Below are 26,663 nucleotides of genomic sequence, written 5' to 3' on the forward strand. Positions count from 1 at the left end.
ACTGTTTAGAGCTAGGGTAACACACAGAAAAAAAATGGTGAATGGAAGCCTGAAAAGCACACTTTGTAGACCAAAGATACATGAGGCATGTCACGGAGATACCACACTGTAAAATATGTGTCCTGTGTTTTTATTTTGGCCCCCAAAATAGTGTATAGAAATCAGGTCAAAGACAGCAAATACGGTGGAATATAGCCCTAAAATACCACAATTTGTAGGCCACAGATACATCTGGCGTTTGACTGAGATATCAAACTCTTGAATATGTGGCCTGTATATTTATTTTTTTACTGCTAAATAGTGTTTAGAGCTAGGGTAACACACCAGAAAAAAAGGAGAATGGAAGCCTCAAATGCACACTTTGTATCCCACAGATAGATGAGGTGTGTCACAGAACTACTACACTGTAATATGTTATTTTTGCTTCTTTTTTTTTTTGTTTGTTTTAACCAAGATAGTGTATAGACCTAGGGTTTTAGACATACCAAAAATTGGAATGTATGCATGAAAACAACTATTTTTAGATCACACGTATGTGGCCTGTATTTTTAAAACAGCAAAATACTGTATACACAAAGGGTAGCAGACCAAAAACTGGAATGTATGGCCGAAAAGCCAAGATTTGAAGACCACAGATAGATGAGACGAGTGACTGAGATAAGACTTTCAATATGTTATTTTGTAAAAAAAAATTAAAACAAAAAATTCTGTGTACAGCAAGGATAGCAGACCAAAAAATGATATGCATGCCTGTCAAGCAAGGATTTGGACACCACAGATACACTGTGCGTCTGACGGAGATAACAGAGTGATCTAAATGTGGCCTTGATTTTTTTTTTTGGGGGGGGGACCGACAAAATCTTTTTAATAAGTAGGCTATGACACTATAATAAAACATTTGGAGTACTAAAATTGTACAATATTTAGCGCAATAATATGCGATGCGTGTGGCGTACAAATCACAGTGATAAATATAAGAACTGTAGCTAAATATTTTCTTTGCCAGCTAAAGATTTTTTGGTCACCAAAATGTTGTTCAAAAATGTTGTAAGACACTCCAAAAAAAACCTATAGTACCAGAAAAAGGCCAGAATTTTATGCTCACTCTCATCTGATGCCTGGGACAAAAACAGCCATTTTAAATTATGTTTTAATGCTCTTGTATTTAAAATTACCTGGCTGTAGTCTGCAGTGTGACCAAGCCAATAAATGTAAAAAATGGGGTCCCGTATTGCTTTGTACTAAAATTTGCAGGTATAAGGTGCCTCCGCCCAAAAGAAATCATGGCCACGGATACCTGCAGCTGCAGCAGCAGACAGTAATGGAGTCTTTTGATGTATGCAGGGAGATCTATAGACTCAACATACAGTGCCTGCATGCCTTGCAGTGGTGTAGATATGTGCACATAGACTCTCCCGCCTACCTAGCACAATTAAAAACTAGGCCCAATGTAAAGGAGCATATCTCCTAGACTTGTAATGCCCATACACAAAATGCATGGGCTGACAAACACTTCCCCATGGGGTACCTTTTTTAAAAAGTATTTTATGGGTATCATAGACACCCTTGTCAAAAATTGGACTGGCTGTAGCAGCACAGAACACTTTAACCCTGGTGATCTAGTGGCGGAGCATGAGGAGACATAACGATCAATCATACTGAAATCCAACAAATGAATAAAGGATGTGAATCCACCTATGAAAGAAAATAACAAAAGAGAGGGGCGAACACGGGTTAATAGATATGAAGCCAGAATGTGTCCAACGAGATATGTTGGTCCCTAGCAACAGCTCAGAGACAGGCATCTAAATAAAAATATAATATAATAGTATTTCAATATATTTTATATTGGAGAGGTATATACTAGGTCCATAAGAGGATGGTCCAGAGATATAAAAAATTAAAAATATAAGAATAAATGGGAAAAATATACGTACATCTCATTTTTATTGCATTTTTCCCTGGGGGAGTAACTTTTTTGTTTTGATTTCAAATTAGTAACTGGCATCATAAAAACACCATTGCACAAAAATGTAATGACTTTAGCATCACCGAATACGTTCACCCTGGTGTTCTAGTGGTTGTGGTTAAAGAGCATGAAGATAAGGAGGAGGATAACAGCAAACAGACCAAATCAGGAAGCGCATACCCATGTGTGGTTGTGAAGAGGTGCATGAGAATACACCTCCACAAAAAAGACAATGTATTTAAGGTTATCATGGTTATCACACTCCCGCACCCTCTCGTGCACCTGATGTCCAATGGATGTTTGTAATTTTTTGTAACTTTATCCATTAAAGAACACGCAAGCGCAGCAACTAAGGGTGAGTGCCGCATATTTCTTTTTCTTCGCATGATTATTCAGTTCATGGCCTATTAATGCTGAGCACCTTATACCCAGTAAGCTCGTGTTCACTGCATATCAGTTCTTATCTAGTCCAGTCCGTATCTTGGAGAGTCTGCACGCCTCTGGTGCCGTCTGACTTTCGTCGTTCGTCTTGTATTTAAGGTTATGTTTCGCTGTTTTCATTCGGTGGTGTACAGAAGTCTTGCCCAATCCAGCCTTTGTTCATTTTTATAAGAGTCTGCCTGTCAGCATTTACAGTTGACAGGCGGATGCACTTATCTGTTATAATTCCTCCAGTGGCACTAAAAACCTGCTCTGACAGAACGCTAGCTGTTGTGAATTCCGTTCTTGGGCCCCCTCTGGTGGCTTTGAGTGGAACTGCTGATCTTTGAGGTTTCCTGTTGTGAATTCCGTTCTCGGGCTCCCTCCTGTGGTCATGAATGGTACTTTGGTGAGTTCTGTCCTTGGACACCCTCTGGTGGCTTTGAGTGGAACTGCTGGTCCTTGAGGTTGGCTTCTCAGCTGGCCTCGTTTATTGCTCTGCTGACTTCCCTATTTAACTCCACTCAGATCGTTACTTCATGCCAGCTGTCAATGTCTCAGTACTGGTTCAGATCTCTCTTGGATTTCTCTGATGACCTGTCTACTCCAGCAGAAGCTAAGTTCCTGCTAGTTAATTTGTTGTTCATTGCTTTCTGAATATATTTCTTAGTACATGCTAAGTTCTAGTCCAGCTTGCTATCATGATATTTCCTTGCTAGCTGGAAGCTCTGGGGGTGCAGAGTTGCACCTCCACACCGTGAGTCGGTGTGGAGGTCTTTTTGCACACTCTGCGTGGTTTTTGTAGTTTTTTGTACTGACCGCATAGTTCCCTTTCCTATCCTCTGACTATTTAGTAAGATTGGGCCTCCTTTGCTAAAACCTGTTTCATTCCTATGTTTGTAACTTTCCTCTTAACTCACCGTCAATATTTGTGGGGGGCTGCCTTTTTTCCTTTGGGGAATTTCTCTGAGGCAAGGTAAGGCTTCTATTTCTATCTTTAGGGGTAGTTAGCTCTTAGGCTGTGAAGAGGCGTCTAGGGAGAGTTAGGAACGCTCCACGGCTATTTCTAGTGTGTGTAATAGGATTAGGGTTTGCGTTCAGTAGAGTTCCCACCTCCCCAGAGCTTGTCCCAGATTTCTAGTTTAACCATCAGGTCATTCCGGGTGCTCCTAACCACCAGGTCCATAACAGTTTCCCTTCTCAGCTGCACTCACTTATTGTTCTGCTGGCTTTCCTATTTAACTTTGCTCATGTCGTTAGTTCATGCCAGCTGTCAATGTCTTAGTAGGACTGGTTCTGATCTCTCTTGGATTTCTCAGATGGTCTGTCCATTCCAGCAGAAGCTAAGTTCCTGCTAAGTTGTTTTTTGTGTCCAGGAGGTTATTTCTCAGCGCCTGCTATTTTTCTTGTCCAGCTTGCTATTATGATATTTCCTTGCTAGCTGGAAGCTCTGGGGGTGCAGAGTTGCCCCTCCACACTGTGAGTCGGTGTGTAGGTCTTTTTGTATACTCTGCGTGGAATTTGTTAGTGTTTTGTACTGACCGCACAGTTCCCTTTCCTATTCTGTCTATCTAGTGTAGATTTGGGCCTCCTTTGCTAAAATCTGTTTCATTTCTGCGTTTGTCACTTCCCTCTTAACTCACAGTCAATATATGTGGGGGGGCTGCCTTTCCTTTGGGGAATTTCTCTGAGGCAAGGTAGTTTTCTATTTTCCATCTTGAAGGGGTAGTTAGCTCTTAGGCCGTGAAGAGGCGTCTAGGGAGAGTTAGGAACGCTCCACGGCTATTTCTAGTGTTGGTGTTAGGATTAGGGATTGCGGTCAGTAGAGTTACCACCTCCCCAGAGCTTGTCTATGATTTTTGTTTTAACCACCAGGTCATTTCTGTGTGCACCTAACCACCAGGTCATTTCTGTGTGCACCTAACCACCAGGTCATTTCTGTGTGCACCTAACCTCCAGGTCATTGTAGTGTTTTCCTAACATCTAGGTCTGTTCAGTGTGCACCTTACCACCAGGTCATAACTACAGCTGGCCCACAAAGTGTTAATGCATCTCAAAAGAGGGAACAAAGAAGTTCTGAGTTATTTTTTTTTCCTTTGCAGCTTGTTTTGTCTTTTTTTTCCCCTTAACCTCTGGGTGGTTCAAGACTCAGGTGCTGATATGGATATTCAAGGTTTATCTTCTCGTGTGGATCAGCTCGCTGCAAGGGTACAGAGTATTCAAGATTATGTTGTCCAGACTCCGGTGTTAGAGCCTAGAATTCCTATTCCTGATTTGTTTACTGGGGATAGATCTAAATTTTTGAACTTCAAAAATAATTGCAGATTGTTTTTTGCTCTGAAACCCCGTTCCTCTGGTGACCCCATTCAGCAGGTGAGGATTGTTATTTCTTTGCTGCGTGGCGACCCGCAGGACTGGTCATTCGCCCTTGAGCCAGGAAATCCTGCATTGCTCAATGTGGATGCATTTTTTCAAGTGCTCGGATTGCTGTATGATGAACCTAATTCTGTGGATCAGGCAGAAAGGACCTTGCTGGCTCTATGTCAGGGTCAGGAAGCAACAGAGGTTTACTGCCAAAAGTTTAGAAAGTGGTCTGTGCTCACGCAATGGAATGAGTATGCCCTGGCAGCGATTTTCAGAAAGGGTCTTTCTGAAGCCCTTAAAGATGTTATGGTGGGGTTCCCCACGCCTGCTGGTCTGAATGAATCAATGTCTTTGGCCATTCAGATTGATCGGCGCCTGCGTGAGCGCAAGGTTGTGCACCATATGGCAGTGTCCTCTGAGCGGAGTCCTGAGCCTATGCAATGTGATAGGACTTTGACTAGAGCTGAACGGCAAGAACTCAGACGTCAGAATGGGCTGTGTTTTTACTGTGGTGACTCTTCTCATGCTATTTCTGATTGTCATAAGCGTACTAAGAGGTTTGCTAGGTCTGTCACCATTAGTACTGTACAGCCTAAATTTCTCCTGTCTATTACTCTGATTTGCTCATTGTCGTCCTTTTCTGTTATGGCATTTGTGGATTCTGGCGCTGCCCTGAACTTAATGGATTTGGAATTTGCCAGGCGCTGTGGTTTTTCCTTGGAGCCGTTGCAGAGCTCTATTCCCCTAAGGGGGGATTGATGCTACGCCATTGGCCAAGAATAAACCTCAGTACTGGGCTCAGTTGACCATGTACATGGCTCCCGCACATCAGGAAAATATTCGCTTTTTGGTGTTGCATAATTTGCATGATGTTGTGCTGGGTTTTCCATGGTTACAGGTACATAATCCAGTATTGGATTGGAAATCCATGTCTGGGACTAGTTGGGGTTGTCAGGGGATACACAGTGATGTTCCTTTGATGTCAATTTCCTCTCCCCCCTCTTCTGAAGTCCCTGAGTTTTTGTCGGATTTTCAGGATGTATTTAATGAGCCCAAATCCAGTTCCCTACCTCCTCATAGGGACTGTGATTGTGCTATTAATTTGATTCCTGGTAGTAAATTCCCTAAGGGCCGAGTTTTCAATCTGTCTGTGCCAGAGCATGCCGCCATGCGGAGTTATGTAAAGGAGTCCTTGGAGAAAGGGCATATTCGCCCGTCTTCGTCACCGTTGGGAGCGGGGTTCTTTTTTGTTGCCAAGAAGGATGGATCTTTGAGACCTTGTATAGATTATCGCCTTCTCAATAAGATCACGGTCAAATTTCAGTACCCTTTGCCTTTGCTTTCTGATTTGTTTGCTCGGATCAAGGGGGCTAGTTGGTTTACCAAGATTGACCTGCGAGGGGCGTATAATCTTGTTCGTATAAAACAGGGCGATGAATGGAAAACAGCATTTAATACGCCCGAGGGTCATTTTGAATACCTAGTGATGCCATTCGGGCTTTCTAATGCTCCATCTGTGTTTCAGTCCTTTATGCACGATATCTTCCGGAATTATCTGGATAAATTCATGATTGTACGTATATTTGGATGATATTTTGGTCTTTTCGGATGATTGGGAGTCTCATGTGAAGCAGGTCAGGATGGTATTTCAGGTCCTTCGTGCTAATGCATTGTTTATTAAGGGGTCTAAATGCCTTTTTGGAGTTCAGAAGATTTCTTTTTTGGGCTTAATTTTTTCTCCTTCAGCTATTGAAATGGACCCTGTTAAAGTTCAGGCTATTTATGATTGGACTCAACCTACATCTGTGAAGAGTCTTCAGAAGTTTTTGGGCTTTGCCAATTTTTATCGCCGCTTCATTGATAATTTTTCCAGTGTGGTTAAGCCTCTGACTGATTTGACGAAGAAAGGCGCTGATGTGATGAATTGGTCCCCTGCGGCTGTTGAGGCCTTTCAGGAGCTTAACCCCTTCCTGACATCCGACGTACTATCCCGTCGAGGTGGGGTGGGCCCCCATGACCGCCGACGGGATAGTACGTCATACGCGATCAGCGGCGCTCACGGGGGGAGCGCCGCCGATCGCGGCCGGGTGTCAGCTGATTATCACAGCTGACATCCGGCACTATGTGCCAGGAGCGGTCACGGACCGCCCCCGGCACATTAACCCCCGGCACACCGCGATCAAACATGATCGCGATGTGCCGGCGGTGCAGGGAAGCATCGCGCAGGGAGGGGGCTCCCTGCGGGCTTCCCTGAGCCCCCCGCAGCAACGCGATGTGATCGCGTTGCTGCGAGGGTCTTACCTCCCTCCCTGCAGCTCCCAGACCCGGATCCAAGATGGCCGCGGATCCGGGTCCTGCAGGGAGGGAGGTGGCTTCACAGAAGCCTGCTCAGAGCAGGCACTGTGAAGCAGCCTGCACTTTCCTCAGATCGGTGATCTGTCAGAGTGCTATGCAAACTGGCAGATCACCGATCTGTATTGTCCCCCCCTGGGGCAAAGTAAAAAAAGTAAAAAAAAAATTTTCCAAATGTGTAAAAAAAAAAAAAAAAAAATATTCCAAAATAATGAAAAAAAAAAATAAATATTATTCCCATAAATACATTTCTTTATCTAAATAAAATAAAAAAAACAATAAAAGTACACATATTTAGTATCGCCGCGTCCGTAACGACCCGACCTATAAAAATGGCCCACTAGTTAACCCCTTCAGTAAACACCGTAAGAAAAAAAAAAAAAAAACGAGGCAAAAAACAACGCTTTATTACCATACCGCCGAACAAAAAGTGGAATAACACGCGATCAAAAAGACGGATATAAATAACCATGGTACCGCTGAAAACGTCATCTTGTCCCGCAAAAAACGAGCCGCCATACAGCACCATCAGCAAAAAAATAAAAAAGTTATAGTCCTCAGAATAAAGCGATGCCAAAATAATTATTTTTTCTATAAAATAGTTTTTATCGTATAAAAGCGCCAAAACATAAAAAAATGATATAAATGAGGTATCGCTGTAATCGTACTGACCCGACGAATAAAACTGCTTTATCAATTTTACCAAACGTGGAACGGTATAAACGCCTCCCCCAAAAGAATTTCATGAATAGCTGGTTTTTGGTCATTCTGCCTCACAAAAATCGGAATAAAAAGCGATCAAAAACTGTCACATGTCCGAAAATGTTACCAATAAAAACATCAACTCGTCCCGCAAAAAACAAGACCTCACATGACTCTGTGGACCAAAATGTGGAAAAATTATAGGTCTCAAAATGTGGAGACGCAAAAACTTTTTTGCTATAAAAAGCGTCTTTTAGGCTGGTTTCACACTTGCGTTTTTATCTGCATGCGTTTTTTAAAAAAACGCATGTGTGAAAAAACGCATGTAAACGTGGTAAAACGCATGCGTTTTTAGACGCATGCGTTTTTATAGAAAAACACAAGAAAACAAACAAAAAAAAAACCCTACCCCTAACCCTACCCCTACCCCTAACCTGAAATACGTGGCACTAAAATATACGTTTATATACGTATATAAGTGCCACAATATTTCAGTGGCCACGTATATAAGTGCCACGTACTTAAGTGCCACGTACTTAAGTGCCACGTACTTAAGTGCCACGTACTTAAGTGCCACGTACTTAAGTGCCACGTACTTAAGTGCCACGTACTTAAGTGCCACGTATTTACGTGCCACGATATTTCAGTGCCACGTATAACCACATAGTTATAGTATTTATAGTACGTGGCACTGAAATACGTGGCACTGAAATATCGTGGCACTGAAACACGTGGCACTGAAACACGTGGCACTGAAACACGTGGCACTTAAATACGTGGCACTTAAATATGTGGCACTTAAATACGTGGCACTTAAATACGTGGCACTTATGACTGTCAGAAAATGTTCATTAAACGGTTAGAGGTGAGGTTAGGGGTAGGGTTACCGTTGGGATTAGGGTTAGGGGTGTGTTTGGGTTAGGGTTTCAGGTAGAATTGGGGAGTTTCCACTGTTCAGGCACATCAGGGGCTCTCCAAACGCGACATGGCGTCCGATCTCAATTCCAGCCAATTCTGCGTTGAAAAAGTAAAACAGTGCTCCTTCCCTTCCGAGCTCTCCCGTGCGTCCAAAAAGGGGTTTACCCCAACATATGGGTTATCAGCGTACTCGGGACAAATTGAACAACAACTTCTGGGGTCCAAGTTCTCTTGTTATCCTTGGAAAAATAAAAATTTGGGGGGCTAAAAATCATTTTTGTGGGAAAAAAATATGTTTTATTTTCACGGCTCTGCGTTGTAAACTGTAGTGAAACACTTGGGGGTTCAAAGTTCTCACAACACATCTAGATAAGTTCCTTGGGAGGTCTAGTTTCCAATATGGGGTCACTTGTGGGGGGTTTGTACTGTTTGGGTACATCAGGGGCTCTGCAAATGCAACGTGACGCCTGCAGACCAATCCATTTAAGTCTGCATTCCAAATGGCGCTCCTTCCCTTCCGAGCTCTGTCATGTGCCCAAACAGTGGTTACCCCCCACATAGGGGGTATCAGCGTACTCAGGACAAATTGGAAAACAACTTTTAGGGTCCAATTTATTCTGTTACCCTTGTAAAAATACAAAGCTGGGGGCTAAAAAATCATTTTTGTGAAAAAAAAAAAAGAATTTTTATTTTCACGGCTTTGCGTTACAAACTGTAGTGAAACACTTGGGGGTTCAAAGTTCTCACAACACATCTAGATAAGTTCCTTGGGAGGTCTAGTTTCCAATATGGGGTCACTTGTGGGGGGTTTGTACTGTTTGGGTACATCAGGGGCTCTGCAAATGCAACGTGACGCCTGCAGACCAATCCATTTAAGTCTGCATTCCAAATGGCGCTCCTTCCCTTCCGAGCTCTGTCATGTGCCCAAACAGTGGTTACCCCCCACATAGGGGGTATCAGCGTACTCAGGACAAATTGGAAAACAACTTTTAGGGTCCAATTTATTCTGTTACCCTTGTAAAAATACAAAGCTGGGGGCTAAAAAATCATTTTTGTGAAAAAAAAAAGAATTTTTATTTTCACGGCTTTGCGTTACAAACTGTAGTGAAACACTTGGGGGTTCAAAGTTCTCACAACACATCTAGATAAGTTCCTTGGGAGGTCTAGTTTCCAATATGGGGTCACTTGTGGGGGGTTTGTACTGTTTGGGTACATCAGGGGCTCTGCAAATGCAACGTGACGCCTGCAGACCAATCCATTTAAGTCTGCATTCCAAATGGCGCTCCTTCCCTTCCGAGCTCTGTCATGTGCCCAAACAGTGGTTACCCCCCACATAGGGGGTATCAGCGTACTCAGGACAAATTGGAAAACAACTTTTAGGGTCCAATTTATTCTGTTACCCTTGTAAAAATACAAAGCTGGGGGCTAAAAAAATCATTTTTGTGAAAAAAAAAAAGAATTTTTATTTTCACGGCTTTGCGTTACAAACTGTAGTGAAACACTTGGGGGTTCAAAGTTCTCACAACACATCTAGATAAGTTCCTTGGGAGGTCTAGTTTCCAATATGGGGTCACTTGTGGGGGGTTTGTACTGTTTGGGTACATCAGGGGCTCTGCAAATGCAACGTGACGCCTGCAGACCAATCCATTTAAGTCTGCATTCCAAATGGCGCTCCTTCCCTTCCGAGCTCTGCCATGCGCCCAAACAGTGGTTACCCTCCATATATGGGGTATCAGCGTACTCAGGACAAATTGGACAACAACTTTTGGGGTCCAGTTTATTCTGTTACTCTTGTAAAAATACAAAAGCTGGGGGCTAAAAAATCATTTTTGTGAAAAAAAAAAAGAATTTTTATTTTCACGGCTCTGCGTTATAATCTGTAGTGAAACACTTTGGGGTGCAAAGCTCTCAAAACACATCTAGATAAGTTCCTTAGGGGGTCTAATTTCCAAAATGGTGTCATTTGTGGGGGGTTTCAATGTTTAGGCACATCAGGGGCTCTCCAAACGCAACATGGCGTCCCATCTCAATTCCAGTCAATTTTGCATTGAAAAGTCAAATGGCGCTCCTTCCCTTCCAAGCTCTGCCATGCGCCCAAACAGTGGTTTACCCCAACATATGGGGTATCTGCGTACTCAGGACAAATTGCACAACATTTTTTGGGGACCAATTTCTTCTCTTACCCTTGGGAAAATAAAAAATTGGGGGCGAAAAGATCATTTTTGTGAAAAAATATGATTTTTTATTTTTACGGCTCTGCATTATAAACTTCTGTGAAGCACTTGGTGGGTCAAAGTGCTCACCACACATCTAGATAAGTTCCTTAGGGGGTCTACTTTCCAAAATGGTGTCACTTGTAGGGGGTTTCAATGTTTAGGCACATCAGGGGCTCTCCAAACGCAACATGGCGTCCCATCTCAATTCCAGTCAATTTTGCATTGAAAAGTCAAATGGCGCTCCTTCCCTTCCAAGCTCTGCCATGCGCCCAAACAGTGGTTTACCCCAACATATGGGGTATCTGCGTACTCAGGACAAATTGCACAACATTTTTTGGGGACCAATTTCTTCTCTTACCCTTGGGAAAATAAAAAATTGGGGGCGAAAAGATCATTTTTGTGAAAAAATATGATTTTTTATTTTTACGGCTCTGCATTATAAACTTCTGTGAAGCACTTGGTGGGTCAAAGTGCTCACCACACATCTAGATAAGTTCCTTAGGGGGTCTACTTTCCAAAATGGTGTCACTTGTAGGGGGTTTCAATGTTTAGGCACATCAGGGGCTCTCCAAACGCAACATGGCGTCCCATCTCAATTCCAGTCAATTTTGCATTGAAAAGTCAAATGGCGCTCCTTCCCTTCCAAGCTCTGCCATGCGCCCAAACAGTGGTTTACCCCAACATATGGGGTATCTGCGTACTCAGGACAAATTGCACAACATTTTTTGGGGACCAATTTCTTCTCTTACCCTTGGGAAAATAAAAAATTGGGGGCGAAAAGATCATTTTTGTGAAAAAATATGATTTTTTATTTTTACGGCTCTGCATTATAAACTTCTGTGAAGCACTTGGTGGGTCAAAGTGCTCACCACACATCTAGATAAGTTCCTTAGGGGGTCTACTTTCCAAAATGGTGTCACTTGTAGGGGGTTTCAATGTTTAGGCACATCAGGGGCTCTCCAAACGCAACAAGGCGTCCCATCTCAATTCCAGTAAATTTTGCATTGAAAAGTCAAATGGCGCTCCTTCCCTTCCAAGCTCTGCCATGCGCCCAAACAATGGTTTACACCCACATATGGGGTATCAGCGTACTCAGGACAAATTGTACAACAACTTTTGCAGTCTATTTTCTCCTGTTACCCTTGGTAAAATAAAACAAATTGGAGCTGAAATAAATTTTGTGTGAAAAAAAATTAAATGTTCATTTTTATTTAAACATTCCAAAAATTCCTGTGAAACACCTGAAGGGTTAATAAACTTCTTGAGTGTGGTTTTGAGCACCTTGAGGGGTGCAGTTTTTAGAATGGTGTCACACTTGGGTATTTTCTATCATACAGACCCCTCAAAATGACTTCAAATGAGATGTGGTCCCTAAAAAAAAATGGTGTTGTAAAAATGAGAAATTTCTGGTCAACTTTTAACCCTTATAACTCCCTAACAAAAAAAAATTTTGGTTCCAAAATTGTGCTGATGTAAAGTAGACATGTGGGAAATGTTACTTATTAAGTATTTTGCATGACATATGTCTGTGATTTAAGGGCATAAAAATTCAAAGTTGGAAAATTGCAAAATTTTCAAAATTTTCGCCAAATTTCCGTTTTTTTCACAAATAAACGCAAGTTATATCGAAGAAATTTTACCACTATCATGAAGTACAATATGTCACGAGAAAACAATGTCAGAATCGCCAAGATCCGTTGAAGCGTTCCAGAGTTATAACCTCCTAAAGGGACAGTGGTCAGAATTGTAAAAATTGGCCCGGTCATTAACGTGCAAACCACCCTTGGGGGTGAAGGGGTTAAACGTCGTTTTACTTCTGCCCCTGTGTTGCGTCAGCCAGATGTTTCTCTCCCTTTTCAGGTCGAGGTTGACGCCTCTGAGATTGGGGCAGGGGACGTTTTGTCTCAGAGAGGTTCTGATGGCTCTTCGATGAAACCGTGTGCTTTCTTCTCCAGAAAATTTTCGCCTGCTGAGCGTATGATGTCGGCAATCGGGAGTTGTTGGCTATGAAATGGGCATTTGAGGAGTGGCGACATTGGCTTGAGGGAGCCAAGCATCGTGTGGTGGTCTTGACCGATCATAAGAATCTGATTTACCTCGAGTCTGCCAAGCGATTGAATCCTAGACAGGCTCGGTGGTCTTTGTCTTTCTCCCGTTTTGATTTTGTGGTCTCGTACCTTCCGGGATCTAAAAATGTGAAGGCTGATGCCCTTTCTAGGAGTTTTGTGCCTGATTCTCCGGGAGTCCTTGAGACGGCTGGTATTCTCAAGGAGGGGGCGATTCTTTCTGCCATCTCCCCTGATTTGCGGCGGGTGCTTCAGGAGTTTCAGGCTGATAAGCCTGACCGCTGTCCAGTGGGGAGACTTGTTTGTTCCTGATAAAAGGACTAGTAAGGTAATTTCTGAGGTTCATTGTTCAGTGTTGGCTGGTCATCCTGTGATTTTGGTACCAGAGATTTGGCTGCTAGGTCCTTCTGGTGGCCTTCCTTGTCACGGGATGTGCATTCTTTTGTGCAGTCTTGTGGGATTTGTGCTCGGGCCAAGCCTTGCTGTTCCCGTGCCAGTGGGTTACTTTTGCCTTTGCCGGTCCCGAAGAGGCCCTGGACGCATATTTCCATGGATTTTATTTCCGATCTTCCGGTTTCTCAGAAGATGTCTGTCATCTGGGTGGTTTGTGATCGGTTTTCTAAGATGGTCCATTTGGTACCTTTGCCTAAGTTGCCTTCTTCTTCTGATTTGGTTCCTTTATTTTTTCAGCATGTGGTTCGTTTACATGGCATTCCGGAGAACATTGTGTCCGATAGAGGTTCCCAGTTTGTTTCTAGGTTTTGGCGGTCCTTTTGTGCTAGAATGGGCATTGATTTGTCTTTTTCTTCAGCGTTCCATCCTCAGACAAATGGCCAAACTGAGCGAACTAATCAGACCTTGGAAACCTATTTGAGATGCTTTGTTTCTGCTGATCAGGATGATTGGGTGACCTTTTTGCTATTGGCCGAGTTCGCCCTTAATAATCGGGCTAGTTCGGCTACTTTGGTTTCGCCTTTTTTTTGTAACTTTGGTTTTCATCCTCGTTTTTCTTCAGGGCAGGTTGAGCCTTCTGACTGTCCTGGTGTGGATTCTGTGGTGGACAGGTTGCAGCAAATTTGGACTCATGTGGTGGACAATTTAACGTTGTCCCAGGAAAAGGCTCAACGTTTTGCTAACCGCCATCGCTGTGTTGGTCCCCGGCTTCGTGTTGGGGATTTGGTCTGGTTGTCTTCTCGTCACGTTCCTATGAAGGTTTCTTCTCCTAAGTTCAAGCCTCGTTTTATTGGTCCTTATAAGATTTCTGAAATTGTCAATCCTGTGTCTTTTGGTTTGGCCCTTCCAGCTTCTTTTTCCATCCATAATGTGTTCCATAGATCTTTGTTGCGGAGATATGTGGCGCCCATGGTTCCTTCCGTTGATCCTCCTGCTCCGGTGTTGGTTGAGGGGGAGTTGGAGTATGTGGTGGAGAAGATTTTGGATTCTCGTATTTCGAGGCCGAAGCTTCAGTACCTGGTTAAGTGGAAGGGTTATGGCCAGGAGGATAATTCTTGGGTCGTTGCCTCCGATGTCCATGCTGCCGATTTGGTTCGTTCCTTTCACTTGGCTCGTCCTGATCGGCCTGGGGGCTCTGGTGAGGGTTCGGTGACCCCTCCTCAAGGGGGGGGGGGGGTACTGTTGTGAATTCCGTTCTTGGGCCCCCTCTGGTGGCTTTGAGTGGAACTGCTGATCTTTGAGGTTTCCCTTCTCAGCTGCACTCACTTATTGTTCTGCTGGCTTTCCTATTTAACTTTGCTCATGTCGTTAGTTCATGCCAGCTGTCAGTGTGTTAGGACTGGAAGCTCTGGGGGTGCAGAGTTGCCCCTCCACACCGTGAGTCGGTGTGGAGGTCTTTTTGTATACTCTGCGTGGAATTTGTTAGTGTTTTGTACTGACCGCACAGTTCCCTTTCCTATTCTGTCTATCTAGTGTAGATTTGGGCCTCCTTTGGTAAAATCTGTTTCATTTCTGCGTTTGTCACTTCCCTCTTAACTCACAGTCAATATATGTGGGGGGGCTGCCTTTCCTTTGGGGAATTTCTCTGAGGCAAGGTAGTTTTGTACTTTCCATCTTTAAGGGGTAGTTAGCTCTTAGGCCGTGAAGAGGCGTCTAGGGAGAGTTAGGAACGCTCCACGGCTATTTCTAGTGTTGGTGTTAGGATTAGGGATTGCGGTCAGTAGAGTTACCACCTCCCCAGAGCTTGTCTATGATTTTTGTTTTAACCACCAGGTCATTTCTGTGTGCACCTAACCACCAGGTCATTTGTGTGCACCTAACCTCCAGGTCATTGTAGTGTTTTCCTAACATCTAGGTCTGTTCAGTGTGTACCTTACCACCAGGTCATAACAGCTAGCAGCAGGGCAGGCCAGGACCTCCAAGGCGTAGAGAACCAGTTCATGCCACGTGTCCAGCTTGGATACCCAATAATTAAAAGGCACAGAGGAATCCCGGAGGACGTTTGTACGATCTGCAAGGTAATCCCTCAGCATCTTCCCAAACATTGCGCTACTTGTGCCAGCACCTCTTGCCTCTGCGGCGGCACGATGGGAGGGTCTGAGAAAGCTGTCCCAGAACTTTGCCATTGTTCCCCCTGCCTGAGTTGGATTGTACTTCTGTCTCTCTCGCTTGGACTCCTTGGTTGTACAACATACTGTGACATCCGCTGCCAGCGTTCTCAGATAGGAATTATTTAAGTAATTCCGCTACTAGGGCCCCCTGGTACCGCAACATTTTAGTACACCTGTCTGCCTCTGGAAGAAGAGATTGAAAGTTCTCTTTGTAGCGTGGGTCTAGAAGTGTCACCAACCAGTAATTAGTGTCTCCGAAAATTTTATTAATGCAAGGGTCACAGGAAACGCAGGGCAACATAGCAGTCTGGCACGCATGGCTGACTAACAGGTGAAACTTCCGTGTCCTCAACCAACAGGATGAATGACCATGCTGTCCTCATCTTGCTCCTCCCACTCCTCAGGCCATCCACGCTGAACATACGGTATGACAGCTGTGCTTGTGGTACCATCTATAGCGCATGAAAGTAGCTCCTGTTCTTCCTCCTCCTCCTCCTCATTGTCTACCAATCCACGTTGGGTGACATGAGGCTGGGCTGATTGTAATATCCCTGTATGGTTCCTTACTCCATGTCCTCGTGCTCTGCCTGCAATGCATCCTCTTTAATTGTGAGCAGAGAGGTTTTCAGAATGCAGAGAAGCGGGATGGTGACGCTAATTATGGCGTCAAAGCCGCTCACCATCTTGGTGCAGTCCTCAAAGTTTTGGAGGATGGTACATATGTCTGACATCCATGTCCACTCCTGAGGTCTTGTGTGGAGTCTGAACTGAATATCGACAGCCTTGTTGATGCTGGTAGTCAACAACTACTCTCTTCTGCTCACAAATCCTTTCCAACATATGCAGTGTAGAGTTCCACACATCACACACCAGTCGGTGAGCCGGAAGCTGCACACCCTGCTGAAGCACGTCAAGGGTGGCTGAAGGTGTAGCTAACTTTCTAAAATGGGCAGACAGACTGCATACTTTCACTAACAGATCCAGCAGCTCCAGGTAGCTTTTCAGAAAATGTTGAACCACGAGGTTAAGCACATGGGCCAGGCAATGTACGTGTGTGAGCTCACCTTGCCTCAGAGCCGCCACCAGGTTCCGGCCATTGTCACACACGACCATGCCTGGCTTTCGGTTCAGCGGTGTCATCCAAATATCTGACTGCTCTTTCAGCGCTGTCCACAACTCTTCAGCATTGTGCGGTTTGTCACCTAAGCAGATTAGCTTCAGCACAGCCTGTTGCTGCTTGGCAGAAAAAGTGCTTCCAGCTTCTGACTGATGTGTTCATTTCAGAGATGGAGGCTGAAGAGGAGTAGGAGGAGGAGTTGCAGGAGCTGTAGACTGATTGACGTAGGGCCCGATATCCTTGGCATGGGGAGGATGTGTTCCATCCCAAGGTCCGACTGGGTCCCAGCTTCCACTATGTTAACCCAGTGTGCCATCGGTGAGATGTACCATCCCTGCCCACAAGAACTTGTCCACGTGGCCGTGGTTAGGTGGACTTTCCCAGTAACAGCTTTGTTGAGGGCACGGGTAATGTTGTGGGACACATGCTGGTGTAATGCTGGTATGGCACACCAGGAGACGTGGCGACTGGGGACCGAGTACCTTGGAGAGGCCACCGCTTTCAGGTTGTGGAAAGCTTCCGTCTCAATGAGTCTAAAGGGCAACATTTCGATCGCAAGCAGACGAGAAATGTTAGAATTTAGTACTGTGGCTTGTGGGGCGTTGGCTGGGTATTTCCCCTTGTGTTCCAGTGACTGGGGTATAGACAACTGAAGGCTGCCCTGGGACAAGGACGTGGATGGGATTGATGATGGTGCTGGTTGACTGTGGGCAACATCAGGTGCAGGACCCGAGGCATCTTTACAGGTACGGTGAACTGGGGATTGGCTTGTATGCAAAACAGTGGAAGAAGCAGTGGTATCACCTGCAGACAGTGTTCCTGGAACCTGGGGTTCGGCCCACAAAGTCGGGTGCTTTGGTGCCATGTCCTGTTTGGGGTTATCGGCAGAGTCTTTAAAAAAATAACCTGACTCTGGAAGATCTAACAGGAATGGCAACTTCCGTCATGTTGGTGTTACGGGGAAAGGATGCACGCCTTCTGTCTATGGCCACCACACTGCTTCTTCCTGCCTGTTGGGGTGATATGCCTCCTTCCCCATGTGTGCTGCTGTCCTCGCTCTGCATGTCGTTCTGCCAGGTTGGGTCAGATACTTTAGTCATCCACCACCTCGTCCTCTACATCTGCACCCTGCTCCTCCTCCTGACTTTCTGGCAATTGTCTCATCGTCCACCTCTTGTGACACTTTCCCACCATCGCCTTCGTGTGACCGTGGCTGTTTAAATCTTTAGGCATCGCTACATGTGATCTCATGTGGCCCCACTTCAAATTGACCGGCCGAGAGTCCGGAATCTTTAAAGGGTAAACTGATCAGCTATTCGGAGTGTCCAAGTGCGGGATCATTTGTCTCAGGGCACTCGGCATGATGGTAGAAAGGAAGATCAGGGTGGGTAATATCCGGTTCTCACTCACGGCTACTCATACTTGACCGTGTGGAAGACGTGGTGGTGGCTTAGTGACTGGAAGCATTATTCGCTATCCAACCAACAATCATTTCACAATGCTGTGGCTTCAATAGTGGTGTGCTGCGGTCCCCTGGAAAGTAGGACAGGAAGGTCGAGCGCGAAGATGTGGCTCTTTGTTGTTCACTTTCAGCTGGGCCTCATCCTCTGCGTTCACCATCAGCATCACGGCCACTTCCCCGTCCCTTGCCCCTTGCCTTGCCCATTTTAAATGGACTACTAAAATATTTGAAAAGCTCAATACAAATAATTTTTCTCCAAATAAATCCATGTGATCAGTATGCCTGAAAAGCAAGTATTTGTCAGGCATCCAGATGTAGCAGAGCTGGGCTCGTCTAGACTGTGTGCACATACAACACACAACATACAACATTGACCATGCGACATCCACCATGCGACGTGCACCATGCGACGTGCGACATGCACCATGCGACGTGCACCATGCGACGTACAACATGCAACATACATGTTACATACAACATTTGACATGCACAACATGCAACATTGAACATGCGACATACATCATGCGACATGCGATGTACGACATGCGACCGACATGCGACAGACGACATGCGACATAGTAACATAGTGACATGCGACATAGTAACATAGTGACATGCGACATAGTAACATAGTGACATGCGACATAGTAAAATAGTAACATAGTTATTAAGGTTGAAGGAAGACTTTAAGTCCATCTAGTTCAATCCATAGCCTAACATGCCCTAACATGTTGATCCAGAGGAAGGCAAAAAACCCCATGTGGTAAGAGTAAGCTCCACCATGGGGAAAAAAATTCCTTCCCGACCCCACATACGGCAATCAGACTAGTTCCCTGGATCAACGCCCTATCAAGGAATCTAATATACCGTATTTTCCGGCGTATAAGACGACTTTTTAACCCCTGAAAATCTTCTTAAAAGTCGGGGGTCGTCTTATACGCCGGGAATCGTCTTGTACGCCGGGTGTATATGGTGGGTGGGGAGGGGGAGTGATCCTGATGACGAGGGGGCGTCTCACAGTAAAGTGAGTATCCCCCATTACCTTATCGTAGCGCTGCAACGTGGGGGTCTCTGTGCTGGGAGCGGCGGCGGCTGTGCTGGGAGCGGCGGCGGCTGCTGTGCTGTGGTGTGGCGGCTCCTCTTCTGTGTGGGGCCTCTGTGCTGTGGGGTGGCGGCGGCGGCGGCGGCGTATCTTTATGCAGTTGTGGCTCCTCCGGCATCTCCTTAAGCCCTGGAGGTCCCCCTGGCAACTCCATCGGTGCAATGTGGTGGCTTCCGGGAAAATGGCCGCTGCTCAGATTCAGATCTCGTGTCCCGAGATTTCGGGACGAGATCTGAATCTGAGCATGCGCAGCCCCCAGCGGCCATTTTCCCGGAGGCCACCGCATCGCACCTATTGAGCTGCCTCCGGGAAAATGGCCGCTGCAGGGCTTAAGGAGATGCCGGAGGAGCCCCAACTGCATAAAGATACCCCGCCGCCACCCCACAGCACAGAGGCCCCACACAGAAGAGGAGCCGCCGCACCACAGCACAGAGGCCCCACACAGAAAAGGAGCCGCCGCACCACAGCACAGAGGCCCCACACAGAAGAGGAGCCGCCGCACCACAGCACAGAGGCCCCACACAGAAAAGGAGCCGGCGCACCACAGCACAGAGGCCCCACACAGAAGAGGAGCCGCCGCACCACAGCACAGAGGCCCCACACAGAAAAGGAGCCGCCGCACCACAGCACAGCAGCCGCCGCTCCCAACACAGAGACCCCCACGCTGCAGCGCTACGATAAGGTAATGGGGGATACTCACTTTCCTGTGAGACGCCCCCTCGTCATCATCAGGATCACTCCCCCCCCCCCCCCCCCCCCCCAAAAGGCACATATTCACCGGCCCTATAAGACGACATAGGGTGTATAAGAAGACCCCCGACTTTTAAGAAGATTTTATATTTTAACTGGTAAAGTTGGGGGGTCGTCTTATACGCCCAGTCGTCTTGTACGCCGGAAAATACGGTATATACCCTGTAACATTATTCCTTTCCAGAAAGGTATCCAGTCCCTTCTTAAATTTAAGTAATGACTCACTCATTACCACATCATACGGCAGAGAGTTCCATAGTCTCACTGCTCTTACAGTAAAGAATCCGCGTCTGTTATTATGCTTAAACCTTTTTTCCTCCAGACATAGAGGATGCCCCCTGTCACCGGTCTATGATTAAAAAGATCATCAGAAAGGTCTTTGTACTGTCCCCTCATATATTTATACGTTAACATAAGATCACCCCTTAGCCTTCGTTTTTCCAAACTAAATAGCCCCAAGTGTAATAACCTATCTTGGTATTGCAGACCCCCCAGTCCTCTAATGACCTTGGTCGCTCTTCTCTGCACCCGCTCCAGTTCAGCTATGTTTTTCTTATACACCGGAGACCAGAACTGTACACAGTATTCTAAGTGTGGTCGAACTAGTGACTTGTATAGAGGTAAAATTATGTTCTCCTCATGAGCATCTATGCCTCTTTTAATGCATCCCATTATTTTATTTGCCTTTGTAGCAGCTGCCTGACACTGGCCACTGAATATGAGTTTGTCATCCACCCATACACCCAGGTCTTTTTCATTGACGGTTTTGCCCAGAGTTTTAGAATTAAGCACATAGTTATACATCTTATTACTTCTACCCAAGTGCATGACCTTACATTTATCCCCATTAAAGCTCATTTGCCATTTATCAGCCCAAGCTTCTAGTTTACATAAATCATCCTGTAATATAAAATTGTCCTCCTCTGTATTGATTACCCTGCAAAGTTTAGTGTAATCTGCAAATATTGAAATTCTACTCTGAATGCCCCCTACAAGGTCATTAACCCCTTCCCGACATCGGACGTACTATACCGTCCGATGTCGGGTCCCCTGCTTTGATGTGCGCTCCGGCGGTGAGCGCACATCAAAGTCGCGACATGTCAGCTGTTTTTTACAGCTGACATGTGCGCGCAATAGCGGCGGGTGAAATCGCGATCACCCGCCGCTATTAACTAGTTAAATGCCGCTGTCAAACGCAGACAGCGGCATTTAACTACCGCATCCGGCCGGGCGGCCGGAAATGAGCGCATCGCCGACCCCTGTCACATGATCGGGGGTCGGCGATGTGTCAGGAAGGTAACCATAGAGGTCCTTGAGACCTCTATGGTTACTGATCGCCGGTGGCTGTGAGCGCCCCCCTGTGGTCGGCGCTCACAGCACACATGCATTTTAGCTACATAACAGCGATCTGATGATCGCTGTTATGTAGCAGAGCCGATCGGGCTGTGTCTGCTTCTAGCCTCCCATGGAGGCTATAGAAGCATGGCAAAAGTTAAAAAAAAAAGTAAAAAAAAATGTGAAAAAAATAAAAAAAATATAAAAGTTTAAATCACCCCCCTTTCGCCCCAATCAAAATAAATCAACAAAAAAAATATCAAATCTACACATATTTGGTATCGCCACGTTCAGAATCGCCCGATCTATCAATAAAAAAAAAGCATTAACCTGATCGCTAAACGGCGTAACGAGAAAAAAAATCGAAACGCCAGAATTACGTTTTTTTGGTCGCCGCAACATTGCATTAAAATGCAATAACGGGCGATCAAAAGAACGTATCTGCACCGAAATGCTATTATTAAAAATGCCAGCTCGGCACGAAAAATGGAGACGCTACGGGTATCGGAAAATGGCGCAATTTTATTTTATTTTTTTTTTGCAAAGTTTGGAATTTTTTTTCACCACTTAGGTAAAACATAACCTAGACATGTGAGGTGTCTATGAACTCGTACTGACCTGGAGAATCATAATGGCAGGTCAGTTTTATCATTTAGTGAACCTAGCAAAAAAAAACAAACAAAAAACAAGTGTGGGATTGCACTTTTTTTGCAATTTCACCGCACTTGGAATTTTTTTCCCGTTTTCTAGTACAAGCCATGGTAAAACCAATGATGTCATTCAAAAGTACAACTCGTCCCGCAAAAAATAAGCCCTCACATGGCCAAATTGACGGAAAAATAAAAAAGTTATGGCTCTGGGAAGGAAGGGAGTGAAAAACGAAAATGGAAAAACGAAAAATCCCACGGTCATGAAGGGGTTAATAAATGTTAAAAAGAAGAGGGCCCAATACTGACTCCTGTGGTACCCCACTGCTAACCGCGACCCAGTCCGAGTGTGCTCCATTAATAACCACCCTTTGTTTCCTATTCCTGAGCCAGCTCTCAATCCACTTACACATATTCTCCCCTATCCCCATTATTCTCATTTTATGTAACAACCTTTTGTGTGGCACCGTATCAAAAGCTTTTGAAAAGTCCACTGGGTTCCCTTGGTCCAGTCCGGAACTTACCTCTTCATAGAAGCTGATCAAATTAGTCTGACATGAACGGTCCCTAGTAAACCCGTGCTGATACTGGGTCATGAGGTTATTCCTCTTCAGTTACTCCAGTATAGCATCCCTTAGAATGCCCTCCAGAATTATACCCACAGTAGAGGTTAAGCTTACTGGCCTATAATTTCCGAGTTCAATTTTTGTCCCCTTTTTGAATATGGGGGGTAACATTTCTCCTTATGGAGAGTGACATACCATCTCTGGCTTGTCAAGGTAAGGAGGCTTATGTCACTCTCCATAAGGAGAAATGTTACCCCTTAGACCCCACTCCAGAGCCTCTCACCTAGCCAAATCAGTTCTCATGCTTCGCACTGACGAGGGCCAACAGCCCGAAACACCGTGTCTGCGAATTGAGATACTGATTTGGCTTTTATCCTAAGTCATATTGCACGACTCGTTAAAGGGTTGATTGTGACTTGTAGGATCGCTACTTCCAATAGGTGGCGCTATAGAGTTAACTCCTATTTCTAGTATGTTTATTCCCATACGGTATATACTGTGCACAGGTCCTATCCAGGATGCTAATAAACTTCTCCCATTTTCTTTGTGTATTTTTATGTCTCATTATATCGTCCCAGTTAATTGCACCAAGATCCTCTCTCATCCGTTGGAAATTTGCCCTCCTGAAGTTTAGTGTCCTTGTCACCCCTCTACTACACATCTTATTAAAGGAGACATGAAAACTTATTATTTTGTGATCACTATTCCCCAAGTGACCCCCAACCCTTATATTTGCTATGCGGTCTGGCCTGTTGGTTAATATTAGGTTTAGCAGTGCCCCCCTTCTTGTTGGGTCCTGAACCAGTTGTGAAAGGTAATTGTCTCTCATAGTTGTCAAAAATCGATTACCTTTACTGGAACTGCAGGTTTCTGTTCCCCAATCTATTTCAGGGTAGTTGAAGTCCCCCATAATAATGACTTCTCCTTGAGTCGCAGCTTCATCTATTTGCTTTACGAGGATATTCTCTATTGCTTCCATTATTTTTGGAGATTTATAACACTCCCCTATCAGTAATTTATTATTTTTTCCCCCTCCCCTTATCTCCACCCACAGGGACTCTACATTTTCATTAGAGTCACCTATATTATCACGCAGGATGGGTTTTAAGGTCGATTTTACATACAGACATACCCCACCCCCTCGCTTATCTGTACGGTCATTTCTGAAAAGGCTATAGCCCTGCAAGTTAATAGCCCAGTCATGGCTCTCATCCAGCCACGTTTCAAATATCCCCACCATGTCATAATTATGTTCCAACAACATTAGTTCTAATTCGTCCATTTTGTTGGCGAGGCTTCTGGCATTAGTATACATGCACTTGATGTTCCTCTCTGTACCTCTATTCTTTCTTAATTTACTAACTGTTCTAACCCCACCCCCCATGCCTCCGCCACCCCCAACTTCCTTATTTGTGCCCAGGTCTCTATCTGCACTATCTTCCCCTCCGATAAAATGAATACCCTCCCCCCCAATCCCTAGTTTAAACACTCCTCCAACCTTCTAGCCATTTTCTCCCCCAGCACAGCTGCACCTTCCCCATTGAGGTGCAGCCCGTCCCTAGCGTAGAGCCTGTAGCCCACTGAGAAGTCGGCCCAGTTCTGCAGGAACCCAAACCCCTCCTTCCTACACCAATTCTTGAGCCACTTATTAACCTCCCTAATCTCCCGTTGCCTCTCTGGCGTGGCACGTGGTACCGGCAGTATTTCGGAAAATACCACATTGGAGGTCCTTGCTTTCAGCTTGCAGCCTAATTCCCTGAAATCATCTTTAAGGACCTTCCACCTACCTCTAACTTTGTCATTTGTGCCAATGTGCACAATGACCGCTGGGTCCTCACCAGCCCCTCCCAGTAATCTGTCCACCCGATCAGCGATGTGTTGGACTCGAGCGCCAGGTAGGCAGCACACCGTTCGACGATCCCTGTCTTAGGGCAATCTGTTCCCCTAATAATTGAGTTCCCCACTACCAGCACCTGTCTGGCCTGCCCTGCTCTCCTACTTCCCTCCTTACTGGAGCAGTCACTCCTCCGGCTTTCAGAGGACATGCCTGGCTGCAGCAGTGCTACCCCTGTACTGGCACCCCCCTCATCTGCCAACTTAGCAAACTTATTGGGGTGTGCCAGATCAGGACTAGCCTCCCTGGCACTCTTCCCTCTACCATGCTTTCTGAATGTCACCCAGCTACCTACTTCACTGTCCTGCAGCTCCATCCTACCATCCCCCTCATCTATCCCATTGAGCGTCTGCTCTGTGAGCAGAAGACTCCTCTCCATATTGTCTATGGATCTCAGTGTTGCCAGCTGCACATTCAGATCCAGGATCTGCGATTCCAAATGCACAACGTGCTCACATCTCGCACAGCAGTATGCACTCTCGACCAGCTGGTCAAGGACTGCATACATGTGGCAAGATGTGCACTGGATGGCATTAACAATAGTGGAGCACATTTCCTAATGGGGATTGCACCAGACAGAAACGTTAAATAAAAAATAAATACAACAAGTATTAATTAAACAGACAGCAATTCCTCCCTTGGAAACTCCCTGATTCCAAAGTCAGCGGATCACAAGTCACACTTACCGCCGTCCACACTTACGCTCAGGTCACACTCAGCTCGCTCACACTCGCTATGCTGAAGATTTATAGATTTTTTTTTCTCTCTATTTCCCTTCAACAACAAGCCTCCTTGCTGTTCAAATGCACTTCCAAAAAGGACTTGAGCCCCAAACAGCTGCCCCTTATAAACCCTTGATTATGACCGCCCACCCTAAGTTAACCCCTTGTGAATATAGCTACTCCCAATTTAGCAACTCACACAAATTCACACAGGTATTTGTTAAAGGCCTTCCAAATACCTCCTCACTGGATCACAAGTCACACTTACCGCCGTCCACACTTACGCTAAGGTCACACTCAGCTCGCTCACACTCGCTATGCTGAAGATTTATAGATTTTTTTTTCTCTATTTCCCTTCAACAACAAGCCACCTTGCTGTTCAAATGCATTTCCAAAAAGGACGTGACGTGACATGCGACGTGACGTGACATGCGACGTGACGTGACATGCGACGTGACGTGACATGCGACGTGACGTGACATGCGACGTGACGTGACATGCGACGTGACGTGACATGCGACGTGACGTGACATGCGACGTGACGTGACATGCGACGTGACGTGACGTGACACGTGACGTGACACGTGACGTGACACGCGACGTGACACGCGACGCGACATACCACATGCGACGCGACATACCACATGCGACGCGACATACCACATGCGACACGACATACCACATGCGACATACGACATCCGTTGATATGTATATTAGGGTATGTGGAGGAAATGTTAACTGGCAATACAACTAAAACTGTAATTGCAAGATTGTTTATTGCAAGGAAACTGATTGCAAAATATTGGGTTAGAGAGGAGCCTCCGTCTGGACGTGAATTCATTGCTCAAAAGAGCCACATAATTGAATTTGAGAAAAGTATTTACACCAGGAGAGACGGCTGGATTTATTCTCTTCATTATGGCAGCCCTGGTTGGATAGGATTAATTAATGTTTACCAAAAGTTGTACTCTATACTGGTATAACTGGAACTCTGGTTGATATTGTCAACTATGGATGAATTATTGTTTCCACCTGATATGGTCTCCATGGGGGGGGGGGGGGTTAATTTACTGTAAAACATAAAATGAGTATGAACATGTGATCTGTTGTGAATCTTATGGTTAATAGAAATTTATCTGATTAAAAAAGGTGTGGTGCTTTCCAATTGTCTAAAACAGGGAGCAGATTACTGCAGCTGACGGCACACATGCCCATACTGCCAGACTGGATGGTACTACAGATGACAGGCTCCCTAATCTTAGTGGCTGGATAGAGCCTGCACTGCCAACAGCTTCTGGTTCCAACCCCATCTCTGTTACCAGCATCGCCTGCAGAATGAGTAAGCCGCGTCTGGTGTCCAAAGCAGACATTGCAGGAGCAGATACCAGAGGAGATGGGAAACACCATTTGCAGAATCCCTAATATGAGAAAATTTGCAGAATCCCTAATATGACAAAATTGCAGAAAACCAGATCGAATGAAATCCCTTTAAAGTGA

At 45.4% G+C, this 26,663-nt stretch overlaps 1 protein-coding gene across 1 annotated transcript in view; it reads left to right on the plus strand.

Moving 5' to 3' along the window:
* Positions 1-26,663, plus strand: part of LOC143767645 (uncharacterized) — a 74,525-nt gene that overhangs the window by 39,547 nt on the left and 8,315 nt on the right. The window lies entirely within an intron of this gene.

The sequence above is a fragment of the Ranitomeya variabilis genome, chromosome 4, assembly GCF_051348905.1.
Source record: "Ranitomeya variabilis isolate aRanVar5 chromosome 4, aRanVar5.hap1, whole genome shotgun sequence".
In the NCBI taxonomy this organism is placed as follows: Eukaryota; Metazoa; Chordata; class Amphibia; order Anura; family Dendrobatidae; genus Ranitomeya; species Ranitomeya variabilis.